At 32.7% G+C, this 15482-nt stretch overlaps 1 protein-coding gene and 1 long non-coding RNA gene across 2 annotated transcripts in view; both read right to left on the bottom strand.

The window, feature by feature from the left end:
- The window catches only part of LOC147065113 (uncharacterized), a 70662-nt gene extending 70310 nt beyond the window's left edge, over positions 1 to 352 (bottom strand). The window contains exon 1 of the mRNA XM_085956768.1: positions 210 to 352. The gene's annotated coding sequence lies outside the window, so the exon portion shown is untranslated. The remainder of the gene's footprint in view (positions 1 to 209) is intronic.
- The window catches only part of LOC147065109 (uncharacterized), a 459822-nt gene that overhangs the window by 243774 nt on the left and 200566 nt on the right, over positions 1 to 15482 (bottom strand). The window lies entirely within an intron of this gene.

Raw genomic sequence — 15482 nt, forward strand, 5'->3', positions numbered from 1 at the left:
ACATACGGCGTATTTATCTTCGATATGTCAATGGTTATCAATACTCTTTGTAAATAAACAATCTGAGTTATCTCAATAACAACAAAAATGTGACATTTATCAGTTTTAGCCGGCATTTTCTTGCCTTCAAAAATGTAAAATCAATCGCGCCGAATTTTATCGTATCACAATTCAAATACACTCGGTGAAATAAATATAGAAAAATGCACCTATTAACTGTCCAAATAACAATGAATATCAAGACTTTTTATGTTTTACACAGCGTTTTTTACTTAATCGTCTCGTATAATCTCTTATTCGTTTTTGTTTTTGGATTGCGAACGAAATAGCATCCATAGCATATCCATAGACTAATGATGGACTTGGATGGACTCATTGACTCATCTCATAGACTAATATATGGATCAGTGTTGCCATCTTTTCAAAGTAGAATTATAGTACAGAGCCTCCAAAATTATAATATTTGCGGAAAAAGTATAGTACGCGTTGTCATTTTTGAAAATGTATAGGTTTTTTGTTTCTCAGAAAAAAATAACGGAGAATTTGAGAAACTCCGAGACCCCTTTTTATTTAGGTAAGTATCTCTTCCGACCAAAAATACTTACCGAAGAATAATTCAAGAAATTTCATTTTAAACCAAGTCAAGGGAGTTTTTTACGTTTTTTGAGCAATTTTTTCCAAGTTCTTCAAATCTTCTTATATTGCGAAATTATAGAACTTTGCACCAATTTATCGAACGGTGGTTGGGCCATTTATATTCCTATTCCCATCCTTAGTTCCCCACCCACATCATAAATCCAGTAGTGTTGTCACAAGACCAATTACGGGCAAAAGACTACCGTAATTGCAAAGAGACAGGCAGTTACGACCAACCAGCCGACGCGAGCGGGCTTCTGACAGCTTACCATGGCTAGTAATTGATTGAAAACTCAGGAGTAACTCAAAACATATCTGAAAGATATTCGTTCAATCATACATACATATCATTATCCTTCATCAATATCATAATCATCCATAAACTGTGAAACAAGTGCGCGAACAGGGTGCCCAAAACAAGCAGTGCGTGTGTGTATGACCTGGGACCAGTGCCAGTGTGCGCTAGCCCTCATCTCATCAAAAGGTCAGTGCAGAGAAGAGGTTGTTTGCAAACCTTTCTGCAAATATTGAGACTAATTTTATAATCCCTCACTTCTATACTATTGTCAAGCGCAATGGCTATCTCGTAAAAAAATGAAATATAAGGGTCAAATTAATCATAATGTTGAAATTTGAGGCGAATTTGTTTAGGAACGATAATTTTGTTGTTAAACTTGTCTATTTGGTTGAAATTGTAAAAAAATGAGTGAATAAATCAATCCAAGGACCACTAATGCTTTCACTGATTTAAAACGACAAGGGTAAGGCATTCATAAAAAATTGGAGCTTAGGAAATCAAAATGACAAAAAAAAAGTTCACCATGTCTCCACTTTTAAATATTTCTACGCCAGATATATTGAAGCAAACAAAAATCTATTTACTGAGTTCTTGGTTAGTTTGCTAATGCACTTTTCACATTATTATTAATAGCAAAAAAAGTAGCCTGCGGGGGGGGCGCGCCTAGATTAGATTTTTTAAAGGTAGGCGTAGTAACATAAAGTTTGGAAACCACTGAGTTGACATTTGAATTTTGTCTAAAAAAACGAGACGTTAATTACCCTTCATGGATATTTTGTCTAAAAAAACAAGACGTTAATTACCCCACGTTTAATTTTTTGAAAATGCAGAAAATTATTGGTCACTCAACGCGTACTATATTTTTTGCCGAAATACTATAATTTTGAAGGCACTGTACTATAATTTCACTTTCAAAATATGGCAACACTGGTCAGACTATGACCATAGCCAATCTATCTATGGACCAAACAATTTTTTACGACTTCTCTGTTGTCGGAGATTTACGGGTGATTTTTATTCTGTAATCTGTATCCACTATCCAGTTCAAAAACGAAATTGTGCCATACCATTAAAATGCAAAGAATGATGGGAACACTTAATCCATTAATTTAGTATCCAGTAATGTGAGTAATGGATTCCGCCACAATAACTATTTTCACAGTGATCATCTGTCAACTCTAGGTAATTTACTTTTCACCACAATTCTAACGTATATATTAATATAATATTATCACGTAGGTATACCATGGGTAAACCTACCATAAGTAGAGGATATTATGACCGCCACGAAATGCTAAAATATCCTTGTTAAACCAGTAGAGACATAGGTACATGGTATTATATTAATCTATGGAGACCACAGAACAGATAATAAATAGAATACCGATAGGGTATATTCAATACGCCGCATGTTGATGCAGGCTTTTGAATGTGTGAGTATCCTACGAAAATGAAGCACGCATTATGCACATGCAATAGTGTGTGTAATACACCAACATTAAATGAGCGTAAATGCATAAACCGAGAGCAGTTTTCAGTATTCGACGTAAAACGTATTCTTGACACGTGTGTAAGTTTAACCCGGATTGTTCCTTACTCGAGTCAGTTACCTGGCATCGCCTTACCCGTTATGTATTTCAGTTTCCATTATTTCTGAGTTCCCTGATGGAGACATATCGACTGCCTCATGTAATAACACACCAATTCGAAATAGTGTGTTTTATGTTTTTTGAGCTATTGCATAGAAAAAAATACCACACCAGCCAATTTTTTTTTGGATTTTTTTCTCGAAAAACACCCAAAATACTATTTAAAATAATACTCGTAAGTAGAGTTATGATTATATAACATTTTTTGTAAAATCTTAAATTACATGGAATAATAATCCACTTGTAGTTGGTGTGTTATTACTCGGAAAATATATACATGCTCCCTACACAAATCATTTTAGTGTATCATTTAACTATGATTTCACCGTGGAATATGACACTAATTCAACTTTCACCTTCAAATCTCGCCTTTATCAACATATAACAACACTGTATTGAAAAATCATTATCCTTTGTAATGAATCGCACCTACTTTCATTATCACAAATTGCTTTTGTGACAGTAAAATTGTATTATTTTTGTTATTGTGTACAAATGACTAATTTTAATATTATTATTAATACTATCGGCCTATGGTAGGTACTATTGGAATTCGAATTTAAATTCTAATGGATTTAAGTTATGAACTATTCCATTTAATTAATATGTCGCCAACTAGATCTCGGCGAATATTACAATAAGCTCAAGAGACTAATAAAATAAAGGATGGAAACAATAAAAAAATAAATCTCCTATTTCAGACAACGCATTTTTAGGTTATAATTATAAATGATTCAACCTTAAATATTCTGTCTGTACTATTGGCTCCTACAGGATTTTCAATGTTTATAATATTCAGTGTTTCGTAATATAAGCTATAACGTCTTCCTATCATTAGTAAGCATCGTATAAATGCATATTTGCACCATTAGTTTCCAATTTACAACCTACAATAATTAATCTTCTTGTATTGATTCCATGACGACTTGTGATAAGTAAATAAGGTAATACTTGCCTATTTTTGCACATGTGTTGACCTTTTTACTATACTTTTATGATAAATATGGTAGTAAAAAAAGTCTAAAAGGTTTATTGCATGTTTGGGTGAAAATTGGATAGTCCAGGTTGATTTTATCCCCATCTGAAGACTCCGAATAGTCCTAGTGATCCTGGATTGTCGGGTTTTAGTTGTTCTTCTAGTGTGCCATTATGACGCAAACATTTGGAGGAGATTTGGGAATGATTGATGATTTGATCGAAGAAATTACGAAATCTCCAGCAGATCTTACACAGAATGAAATATATCGCTCTATTTTAGAGCATAATAAATAACAGTATACTTCTGTCAGTACTTTGCCACCTTGAAACATAAATGCACTTGTAGACATCACGTCATCAGACATGACGTTGTACCTACTTAGTGCATCTGTACAAAGTATTTTCACTATAAATTGACACTTGAATCGAGAAAAAGAAGAGAGCTGTAATTTAAGACTTGTGCAAAAGGAAGAAAGCCAAAAAAGCATTCAATTCAGGTGAAGAATATGTGAATGAATATAAGAATATTTGAATACCATGGAAGCACTATGTAAAAATTCTTGCCAATTCAAATATGTGCCCAAAAAATGAGTGAATCCGAACGTCAAGTTAGTTTTGATTCATTTTGTATTATTGGCAATCATGAGAAACAATGGGATTACATCTTACGATATGACAAGTCAGTGCAAAAGAAAACCCAAAAACTACCAGCTTCTTTAAGACGTTTAAAAGCACTTATTTATGGTTTGTCATGCAATAACGAAATAATAAAATTATGTAAAACTATGTTTTTACAAACACTTTCAATTTCAAATATGTGGGTGGTGAGTGCTTTTAAAAAAAGGAAGAGTCAGAATTGCTATTGTATAGTCAAGGCAGGTACAACAACCGTTCTCATGCACTCAAGGAAGCAAAAAAAAAATAGTATAATTGAACATGTTAATAATATATTTCATAAGAAAAGAATCCCACTATGTTAGAAAAAATAGCCAAAAAGAATATTAAGACGAGAATTTGAATATGGTGAAAATGTTTCCCCAATATAGCATATGATTTGGATCAAAATAATATCAATTTCCAATTGCTACTGAACGCCAATATAAAGGCATATTTTTCTCGTATTTCTTCGTCTGAACAGGAACGGAAACAATAATTGAGTAAATTAAATATTTAATAAAAAAATAAAGTGATTATCAGCAACATTTATTATTTACAGAACGTTCGAGAGATGAAACAGGGTGATATAAATCGTGCAAAAGAAAATCACATTACAACTGTTACAGCATGTTTTGATTTACAAAAGTTTTAACTGTGTCACAAAGTGAAGTATGAGTCTTTCATTATAAGAGAAAATAATATGCCATCTATAATCTCACTGTTCATGATAGGATGGCTATTAATTGTTACCTTTGGCATCTACAAACAGCTAAGTGAGGTGCGATAGAAATAAGTAGCTGCATATAAGTATAGAAGTCTTATAAGTACTATTTTTACATATTTTAAATCTAATTTGAAGAATACAGTTGTATATTATATGATAGTTTTCCTTTACTTAATTTAAAAAAAGTTTAATTTACATAACGTTTATAATGCTGCAACGTAATTTACGTAAAATATATAGGTAACAAACTATCCTATCATTTCTTAATTTATACTACCAATCATTATTATGTTGAGTGGAATATTCATTAAGTAACTTTGCAATTATTTTACTATAATATAATGTTCTGTAAAACAATTTCCTCAAACTGACTGAATGGTTAAAATACAGTTTATTGCGATAAAATATTGTTTAATTAAAAAATCTCTTCATATTCCATCAGAATATCTAAACATATTTTTGGTTTAATCAAATATCATCGAGAGAGAAAACACTAAGAGCACATAGTATGTCATTCCCCGTAAAAGTCAAAACAAAAATCTCTCTAAGTCGAGATATTTAAGATTATCTTTCAGAATTAGCATGAAAAAAAACACCATCTCAAGTTACGTGGTACTTTTTTTATGAAAAAAAAAAATAATTACGTGGAAAAACACACCAAGTATAGATATATACACCCTCTAAAAATATATAAACGGGAAAAATCACACCAAATCTAGATGTAATATTTTAGTTGTCAAACTTAACGTGGAAAAACACATTTAGGGTATTAATTCCCAAATTATTGTCTTGTAAAAGTTGATTGTATGCTTAAATGATACTCTATTTAAAGATATAAATTATAATTTAAATAATATTTGCACATAATAAACGGCTTTTGCTACACATTTTTTTGAATGGTTTTTTTGCTCTCCTGAAAAGTTGATAATTTAGAGTTAGTGTGTTATTCCATGAGGTAGTCGATATATACATAAATAAAATTATCTCGCAACGGGATAATAATATTGTTTTTAAACTTTTGCCATTGCCTATGTGGCGTGCCGACAACCATTAGCGTAGACTATAATATACTACTAAACGTTGCGATGTGATCATTAATTAATTGTTTAACACACACATTATGATTGCTCTCAAATGAAATGTCGCTTGAAAATCCCACGTCATTAAAAAATATGCGCATTAATCAAAACAACATTCCACATGACACCACTCGTCGTTATTTCCGGAAAAGCACTAAAAAAATCCCACAAATATGTCTACACTTGCTTATCTATCAGTGCATTATTTGCACATGTTTTCCTATTAAGCCTTAAGGTGATACATCAATGAAACGGCAAATAATTTTCAACTATAGGCGTGACGAAATTTTGGACTCGCTCGCATTCTGAGAGAGAACGTCGAGCTGGAAACATGTCACTTTGTTTCGTGATGGTGACGGGCCAATTAATTCTTAAATCGTGTAAAGATGACTAAAAATGTTATCCATTTACTTTAAAAAGAAAACATGTCAATGAATATAATATTTTATTATTGTTACTAATAGAACAATAAACAGAACATAAAATGGAGGTATGTTGGATTTATATGACAAATTATATTTCGTTTGCACCCGCTACCCGCAATCCGCGCATCACCTAGCCACGATCTTTTTAGACTGTGCCTCAACTGATGTACAGCCTGAAACATAATACAATGATCAGATTTTAATCCCATATTTAGTTGTGTTCACATATAACAATAAATTGGCACCGAGCTAACTGTTATAGCTATAAGTATAGTAAATACGTCTACTTCATTTGACGGCGAGCGAAATAATTCTGGATCTGGTGTTGGCATTCCAGATGTGCTTATTTGATGCATAAGTGGGGCTTGAAAGAGTCCCCACTTCGCAAGTGTGGTGAGATTCAGAGCACGGAGCACATCATGGAGTCGTATATCGACACCTACGTAAAAGTCTTCAACTGCGTTTTTGGCTATTTTGACTTGATTGCCTTTTAATAATTTTAAAGATAATACAACAATGATAATCGATCAATATAATATATCAATCAACTAAAAAATTACGATTTCAGCATTAAAAATTAACATTGTGGTGTCATTAAAATTTATAAAATCGTACGACTGAAAAGTACAATTTTGCAGTTACGGCTTTAAGCGTAGGAGGTGTCGATATTATGTATGCCTTCCCCAGATGAGTTTCAGACATACACCAGGCCAAATCGAAGGCTGTTTCGTGGATTGATGCCTTGCTAGTTCCACTTTGACTTGTTATATGACGAGTTTTGTGATTTTATTTTCTAATGTCAAGTGTTTTTATTTTACCACGTTTTTATTAGCTCGTATTCTTGTTTGTTCAGTACAAATTTTTTCTTGTTTGTCCAAGATTTGTATTGGACGATTGAAGATTTTTAACTAACTTCCCGACTAACTAGATATTTGAAGCTTTTAGAATATATCAGAACACGATGCCAATGCATTCTTTTAATACTTTTAGCCATCTTTAAGCAGAATTGAATTCATTTTCAGTTAATTCTGTTTTGTGTGGAATGTTATTTCGGAAAAAAATCATAAAAAGTAAAACACTTTTATTGGTTGCTAACGGGGTCTAGCAACTAAATTATTAATATATACATGCATTACTATGGAAATCAATATAAAATGTCAAAATGATATTTCAGTATTCTATATTTATTCAGTATTTCTATCAAGTACAAAAAAAAGTATTTATTAATACATATGATTGTCAAGTTTATATGATTCAACAGAAAATTTAAAAACTTGGTATATAAAAAGTTCATTTTATCTTGTAATTATTTTATTATTTGATTATACATATAATAATTTGTAAGTAGTAAGTATGTATGATACTTTTCCAAGTTATGTATGATAGTAATTTAGTGTTTTTTCTTTTTTTTTGCAGGTCTTGTAAATAGACACTTAAATTGAGGCTTCTGCCATCCTGGAATAAAATTTTGAAATCGAAATATAAATATGCAGCAAGGACAAGTGTGGTTTTTGTGCAATCTCTGCTACTTCAAAGGCAAACAACAAAGTGACTTGGACAGCCACAAGTCACTCCATCATTCCAAGAAGTTATTCAGGTGCAAGCAATGCACTTTCAACACTCAGTGGTATGCCTATTTGGATCATCACTTGGCCACTTCACATTATGTGCCCGCATTCAAGGAGCCATATGAATCTAACTTTGAATATAAACCCCTTACTGAGGATAACACGCGTCACAACGATAGTTATGAGGATGATGTAAATAGTTTCCTGCTTGGGGAACGTGAAACATCGGTGATAACGTTTGATAAGGGTATTGATGGAACAAATGTATCAAAGAGTAAAAAAACAGAATCACAGCTGATTTTGTTTGACAATAATGCGGAAGTCGATTCTTTGGGCGTCACTGAGGAATTTAATACAACACAGAATTTCCCAAAGACTGCAAACAGAAATGGAGAATATCTTAGAATTTCGGATGGAGATATCGATGTTACTGTAGGTATCGGGGATGACGTGTTTATTAGAGGGCGCGTCAAAGTTTCACTTGATAAATCTTCGTATGTCAAAGTGGAATGTGATAGAGATGAAATAAATCGAAAAGTCATCAATATTCATAATACGTTGAATAAGCAAAGAATGAAAATATTTGTGGGAAATCCTGTGAAACGCAATGCTGTGAGGTATGCCTCCGATAGATGGTAAATAAGCATTATGATACGTTACCATCTAGAAAGTCTCATCTTTTCGATCACTACTAGATTAAAATCGCTTTCTTGACTACAAACCCATCACCACTGAGAAAACATCGACTGTCGACTGTCTGTCGTAATGAATCTGTTATTACTATGATACTTTCATGTCTCTGATAAATGTGCAAAATCAAAAAGCTATTAAAAAATTGGACATTTATTATGATCCAAGTTCTACGAAGAAGGCCGTTATCAATGTACATGACATTTATTTAATTCTTGTTTATAGTACCAAAGATTCACATTAAGTACGCTTTAAACCATTAACCATGATTTGGTTCTAAAGATAAATGTATCATCAGCAAATTTACCTTCCGCAGACTACATCCTGGACACTTTTCCTACCTATCGCTAGCCTATATTGTGATTTGTGATAATATAGATAAAAGGACTCTGAAATTTTGGCGAATTACAGTATGAAATGCAACATGAAATCCGATTTCAATATTTACCTGTAAATTAAAATATATTGGCTGTAAAACACTCCATTTGTAAAAGGAAATATTTACATGCAAGCAACAAAAAATTGATCTATCTGATCAATCAAGAATATACCTATATCTCAAATAATTGACTTTAAAATTGTTCACACATGTGATAAACTAATTCGTATTGATAAATACAACAGCGAAACAATGCAATCTTGCATCAACAACTATGCACCCACAGCAGAGAGATAAATATTAGCACTTTTACTAATTAACTGCCGCAGTGTCTACACTCAACTGGATGCAACTAAATGGAAAACACTATTGTTGTCTTCTGCCCACTGCCATCATGGCAGATCATCCGGTCGCTCAATAACGCAGTTATTTGTCACATGCCTCACCATCCGGCACATCTTCAATCTGTAAGTGATCATTGATTCCGAGAAAACCTTATGGATTTTAAGGCATTCAACTGAGCAGGAGGTTTCTTATTTCAAATGAATACTAATAAATAACACCTGACGTCTGTATTTAGGAATTGTGGAAATTATCTATAATGTAGATATAAATAAACACAGGGTATATGTAAATGTTTATATTTTGAACTACAAAATAGCTCGGCAAAAATACACAGTTTACATTGAAAATACAAAAAGCAAATTAAGTACATGTCGGATTATTAAAATTTTATGGGGAGGCATTGTTTAATTGTATTCTAGTCTTCGACAACAGGGATGCGACTGACTGATAAATATTTTTTAAAGAAAGTAGGTAGGTAAAATTTTAATAGTCTCAGGAAAGTGTTTTTGAGTCCGTATCTTTGAAGCTCAACCTTGAAAGTGACCCTATCTACACCTAAGTGTCAAATTGCACTCACTTATCATACAGATCCTCAATACAATCACCAGATATATTGTACACTTACTAATTCAACTCGACGGGAACCCATTAATATAAAACTTCATAACTGTGAATGATGGTAGAGTTTATACATTTTAATGTTCAAAATTAATGAAATCCACTATATAATTTACGAGCACTGACCTCAAATACAAACCAACAACCCTTTTTTATACAATTGTTAATATTGTATTATTCGAGCTGTTTGTAGACAATAGTTTAGGTGATTTACCCTGTGTAAACCACTTATGTCACTTGGCAGAGAATTCAATCAATAATTTTAGTCTAAGAACTACCATTGGGTAGATATTTCTGGAGTTGTCAAACAACAAACCTAGGCTAGTGCTTAATAGTGCTAGGCATATAAGTAAAAAATTGCCAAATAAAGCCAAATGATATACCTACAAAAAATGCTATTTCATAAACAAATAACATTGTATATTATTAACATTTAAAATGTTTAGATATTAAGATATGTCTATTATATGTTTATATCATATTACTTCTTGTTTATATTATAGTTTTACAGATCATTTTACATAAGCTGCAATTCAGCAATGGTATTTTAATTATTAATTAAACGATACATACTTACTAAGATAGCATTTACTTGAATGCCATTTTATTAAATTCCACAAATTATCAAAAATAGTCTAGTCAAGTCTACTTCTTTGACCATATGGCTACTACACAATGCCTCCAAGAATCCCTGTCACTCGACAGTCTTTTTGCATTCTCCCTGGTCATGCCAGCATACCGCGGCTCCGCCGTATACACTCTGTAGATGGTATTTAGCAGCTTTCCAGGATACCGGAATCCAGTTGGCTTGCAGGACAGGCAAGCGGGGTTGAAATTCTTTTGAGGCATCTGCTGTACGTGGCCGAGGTAGAACCAATGGCACCTCTTCACTCTCGGCATGATGAGAGGCTGCTTGTCTGCTCTATCTCCTCGTTACGCTTGAAGTTATACCACCCCACCGCACACTCAGTATCCACCACAAACATCTGTTCTCAAAGCTCAGTATACAATTGCTGTGTGCTTTCGCAAGGTGCCCGGTGAGTCCCAGACATTCTGCATCGAGTGAAATGTTGCTTCAACCATTCCCTTTCATATAACAAGCCCTTTCTTTAAATCAGGGTAGGTGTTATTGCACAAAACGTCAAGCCATTTTATCAAAAAAACTGAATTTTTGGAAATTATATTAATATTTCACTATTATTGTGAACCCTGTTTAGTACATATATAAGCATATTATAGTATAAGTCAGGCGCACACACAGTAAACAAGAAGTATGGAATGAGAGAGTCGATATAGAAAAAAACTATCGATATAATAATAATAATTAATTTCTTGGTAAATTTCCTATTCCCAAACACTGCGTTGAATACCCGGCCTTCAGCTGGTTACATGTAAATTGTACATATTACATTAATTCACCGTAACACAGTTTGCCGTGAGCTTTCTTATCGGAAAGAGATTTCCATATACTATACGGTATGGTCGTCTCTATAGCACCGAGATGAAAAAAATACACGTTCGTTGAGCATTGCAGACAAAATGTTCCAATTCTATTAAATTCAATATGAGGATTACTTCAATTTTCATAGCCGATTTTGGCAAAATTCAAGAATGAAAACAAAATCTAACCTAACAAATAATCCAGTATGTCAGCCATTTTCAAAATTTGTTTGCCGATGACTTCCTGTAAACCGACAAGAACTGTGTTTTATTTAGACATGAATTTTATCTCAGTACTATAATATATATATATAAGACCCAAAGATGTTGGATGGGTCTTTAATATACGACCATGTATTTCTGATTATTTATGACAACATTTCACGGTTAAGTTTAGTGTGATCCGGCGAACAGCATACATACAAATTTCCGGACACGCCTTCAGCTATAACCGGCGAATCTGATCGTGTGCGCATGATCTTATTGTCTGTGTCGTCTGCGACAAAATGAGAAAATTAAAAGCTAAAAATTCTTGTAATTACACAGCGACTGTTCCATTCACCTAAATAATTTGTGATATTCCTTTCCTTCCTGGGGGGACGGTCCAGACCTGAGACCACGCCTTTGTGTGCGCGCCTGCCATAAATATGCCATACCATTTTAGCTAGTTTACCAAATGTTAATTTTAAGAATAATATTAAGATTACAACTTTTATTACATATTATGTTATTATTATTATATTGTCGGTTTAAAGCCTGCAATATGAAAATTTTATCAAAATGAAGATTCATATTTTCTGTTTGTTTATATTACATCGCATAGTTTAGTAAACCCTTCTTTCTATATGCCAGCAAAATTAAAATATAAATAATGATTATAGAAACCTCGGGTGTAGCATGTGTAATTTTAATATAGCTGTCATCACATTGGAGCTATTACAAATACTCGATTATGACGAGCTCCTCCCCCTCACTACCTTTTATTTAGCTAAATCAAGATACAGTCGAACTTGGTTATTACGACCACGGAAATAGCGAGATCTCAGATGTAATGAGGAAACATTTGTTGACATTTTAGTTTATAATTTTCCCATACATTTATTCACTTTTATAAAGAGCTACTTACTTCTCGGGTATACCGAGCAAAACTGTTAATGTGTCGATAGTTTAAAAACAACATTTTCGACCCTAAGCAATAAAATCCGACCGGGCAGTTGAAACTAGATCGATTCCGCCAGGATCGGATTACGTTTATGACACTAGATAAGTGTAAGTACCTAATTGGTGTTTTCGCCGACAACATTGAAAAGTATCCACTCATATGGTTGAAATTGCATGTAAAAAATCCAAGCTTTGTGAAGTCAGTAGGTACCTACCGGCGTTCATTACAATAAACAACTTCTTTTGTAGTGTATGAATGCCATACTTGTTTCGGGGATTTTTACGATGGTTTTCAGATTTTTTATGTTCTATGCTTTACCTTTACCACTCTGCTCAATTTTTTTCAAAACGTATTAGCTACTCTGATCTAAATTCGGGACTTTCTTGTAGATGTTTAAAGTAGAAAACTTGTGATGTTTATATTAAATAATAACTTGATACTGATCCAGCGAGTGAAAATGTCAATAAATTTGTCTGTAGTACCTGAATATACAAGAAAAACTCATTTTTCTAAATTTGATATTAAAAAAAAAACTTCATTAGATTTTGGACACCGTGTTTGACGATTCGTATGACCATTACTGATGCAATGGGTTTTTGGTACGATTCGCAAAAAAAAAATGCTTCATTGGACTTAAATTTACTAAATGTAATACGTATGCTTTAAATATGTTGTATAGTCATCTATTAATTACCAATATATTATGTTCATAGTTCAGAACACAGGTAATATAACCGTAAATGGTACTTAAATTCTTGGAGCAGTTTCTTTTTCATTGCAATTTTTTTCGCATGCAAACTATTAATTGGCTGTAATATTCAAAATGACGTCTGGTATTAATTTGTTTATAGGCTACTTACGTAAAAGGGGCGTAACTTTGGGTAGAAAGTATAACCCAGCTATTGCACTAGTTTTGATCACTGTACACGGTGTTTAACATATAACATTTACAATGTACTTACTTAATTAATGATATTTATTTTAAATGTTGTTATAACAATAAAAATAGTTTACGATTTAAACTTTAAATTAAACCAATGTAACTTGCACTAATCGGAATATTTTTTCAAAGTATGATATTTTTCAAAGCATCCATCCGCCCACATGAAGTGCCGGTTTGTTACAAGCCGCAAGTTTTACAATAATATATTGTTTGTTTTCTTTGATTTCCTTTCCTATTAGAACCTTAAACAACGCAATCCTTATATTGTTTTCTGTCCGACCATGTTCGATCCTAATAGGATCATATGGGCCTCCACAGAGTAGAGGTTTATATTAACAGATTTTGTTTTTTTACGAGAAATGGATGTCAGCCACTTGCTCAACCTATTAGGTCCATACCCTGACTCACGCACAAATTGAAAAACAATATGTGTACTTGCCAGACCCAGGATTCGAACCTGGGACCCACAGCGTCATAGTCCAACGCTTAAACCGCGTGGCCACCGTGGGATTTTTTCTGTACATCAGGCATAATAACATGTAGATTGACGTGATTTAACCGCTGTTCTGGATCTATTGAATGTCTTCCTTGAATAAATATACGTTCAATATTATCGAATGTATCCAAATCTTCGTCTTCAATTCTATTGAAATGATCACTATCATTATTTTTATTGACATTTTTGTAGTTTTCCATTGTTATTGTTATTTAATTATTTTCTTAATCACGTTATTTACTGTAAATATTTATAATTATTAATAGGTAATGTTATGGAGCGGCGAGATGAACTTCATTATACACGAATTTATATTAATTAAACTGACTTTATTAGAACGTAATATAATATACTTATAATAGATTACCTATATTGTGTTGGACATTGATTTTTTAACAGTTACTAGATGCATGTATTCATAGTCATGGTCGCCATGATACTGAAGTTGAAAGGGTATTAAGATTATAAATAATCATATTATGCAGTGCATTGTTAGATATTTAGATTGATAAGAGAAGTGTAACTCAACATACTTACTTCATACAAAAATAATGAGGCATTCACATTACAATGTAAATAACAATGGAAAGATTAAGATAAGCAATCAAAAGCATTCTTATACCCCATTAACATTGGGTATTTGATTACACATTCAATATTAGCTAATAAATGATACTGATAATAATATGACACCTCATGTTGAAATTATTGTATGGATTAAGAATATCTAATAGTAATAAATTAATAATATACAAGGAGTTAGAAAAATACCTGTCCCATAATACAAACAAATAATATGGTCATTGTAAGTGGGAAAAGCATTAAAAGTCCGCCCCTTATAGGATATTACGATAGACTGTCTCAAAAATATTTGAAAATTGCAAATATTTAATCAAGTGAATAGATACATCAATTTTTCCGTGAATTTATTCAACCCAACGGTTGATACTAATGTAAATTTGATGGTTTATCCTGGATGTTATAATGTTTAACTACATTTGTCGGCAACAACATTTCGTAGAATTCGCATACACTTTTGATAAATCGGGGAGTAAATGTATACCTGCGCTGGGCCAGACCCCCTGGCTGGCTGAGCTCCCTACTAGAATCGTTCGGGCCAGACTGTCTGGCCCAGAGAGTGCTAAGAGTTAAACAGAACATGGCGCGAAAAATGTTATATAACGAGTAATGCTTATAACGAGGCAAATTCAGTCGGTCCCTTCTTCCTCGTAATAACCAAGTTTGACTGTATAGGCAAAAAAAATTGAAATTCCTCTTAAGCTTTTTTGTCTCCTGTAAAATTTTAATTTTGTCACATTGGAGGTTTTAGCAGCTCAACGACATTATGTTAACAATTTTCATTGAACTTGTTTAATACTCTCAGCTTTAAAAATA

The sequence above is a fragment of the Rhyacophila brunnea genome, unplaced genomic scaffold (assembly GCF_057557595.1).
Source record: "Rhyacophila brunnea isolate RB1 unplaced genomic scaffold, BYU_Rbru_1.0 scaffold_6, whole genome shotgun sequence".
Classification (NCBI taxonomy): Eukaryota; Metazoa; Arthropoda; class Insecta; order Trichoptera; family Rhyacophilidae; genus Rhyacophila; species Rhyacophila brunnea.